We start from the raw sequence: 1,887 nt of genomic DNA, 5'->3' as shown, positions 1-1,887 counted from the left end.
TTTACCAGTTGCTAGGATTCAAATCTTCGCAGCTTCTTTTTGCATGCTTCCATGATATTGTGTGCGGCAATGGACGGTGCTCTAATGCTATTGACGTAATCAACCAACATTATGGAGTCACTCTCGAAAATGGCTTTGTTCTTACCCATCCTAGAAGCTAGTTGAATCCCCTTCAGTAGAGCCTAAGCTTCAGCTTCAAGAGGAGAACAACTGCCAATAGCATATACGAAGCATTGTTTCCATTGGCCCATATGATCACGTATAACACCTCCGCAAGTGGCTTTGTTGGTTTGTAAATCCACTGACCCATCTACATTAATCTTGATAGCATCTTCATCAGGTTTGGACCATGCTAAGTGCTTCCATTCTCCATGATTAACCTGCGCAAGGGGTCCTTCGGCTCTTTTAAAGGCTCTATTTATCTCATCATGTTGCGATTTGATCCAAGCTATTTGAAACTATAAAAGGTAAGATTTGTTATTGAAGATCGCTTCATTACGCCATTTCCAAATCCACCAAATTGTTGTGGCAAAGAGGGTGCTGTAATTAAATGGATCTCTACTCCTCATTCTGTTAACAAGCCCTTGGTCAAGCCAGTTGGAAAAAGATAAGTCCCTGTTATTCGCTTGGGAAGATGGCAGGACAGCTTCCCACACTTCTTGAGCCTTCGGGCATAAGCGAAGCACATGCTCCGTATCTTCAACTAAATCTCTACATGCCCAACATTTATCATGCTCCGCTATGCCTCTTGTGAACCTATTTCTATTGCACATAATTCTTTCGTGCTTTGCTAGCCGCAGGAACATTCTGACCTTATTGGGGACTTTCAACTTCCAAATGCAATTCCATTTAGATGCAGGTCCAGGTTGTGGCTCATCTGATGCTGCGTCATATGCTGAACTCACCAAAAATCTGCCCAATGCCTCCAGTCTCCACCTTGTGACATCCTCCATTTCGAGATTATCAATAATCACTACCGCAGCTAATCTGTCCAGAATGTGCTCAGGTAAGATACCAACTATAAGGTCCCAAGACCAATCATTCTCGATCCAGTAGTCAGCAACATTTTTATTGAGTTCTATTGCTGGAACTTCTGAAGCTGCACAATCTAGTTGGGGGTTCTCCTCTAACCAAGAATCTCTTCCAAAACAAGGTACCTCTGCCGTTTTTGATGTGTTTGCCAATCCCCCTTTGAATGATAGGTACAACTCTTAAAAGTCCTTTCATAGCATTGGACATGTATCTCTTTGCTTGCCAGGCACTACAGTCCATTGGTGATAAGTCATACTTAGCCCTGAGCACTTTGCACCAGAGACAATCATCATCCTGTAAGAGTCTCCATCTTAGCTTAGCCATAAAGGCCATATTCATTTGTCCAAGCTTATGAATTTCCATACCACTTTGTGCCTTGTGTTTTGTAATCACGTCCATTTTAGAAGATGACACTTGCGCTCCCCTGGTTTACTTCCCCACAAGAAATCCCTTATCTGTTTCTCAATTGCTTCAGTGACCCCCACAGGCAGCAATGTCGTTTGCATTGTGAAGTACGGGATTGCTGATAGGACTGCTTGTACCATCACCTGCCTCCCAGCTAAGGATAAAGTTTTTGCTTTCCAGCTGGTCAACTTCGACTGGACCCTTTCGATAATGCTAGCAAAAGACTCCTTATTAATCCTCCCATGGAAAGATTGGACACCCAAGTATCTTCCCAAATTAGAGACACTTTGGATGCCAAGCTCCTGGACAATTTGTTGCTGTAAAATAAGAGATGTGTTCTTTGAAAAGTGCACCATTGCTTTTTGAAGGTTCACCTTCTGGCCAGAGAATCCACAAAACAGGTCTATGCATCTTTTCACTTCCTTCGCTTGCTCCAATGAGGCTTCGCCA

This window comes from Ipomoea nil, unplaced genomic scaffold (genome assembly GCF_001879475.1).
Source record: "Ipomoea nil cultivar Tokyo-kokei standard unplaced genomic scaffold, Asagao_1.1 scaffold0100, whole genome shotgun sequence".
NCBI classification, from domain to species: domain Eukaryota; kingdom Viridiplantae; phylum Streptophyta; class Magnoliopsida; order Solanales; family Convolvulaceae; genus Ipomoea; species Ipomoea nil.
Note: the sequence above shows the minus strand (reverse complement) of the source record.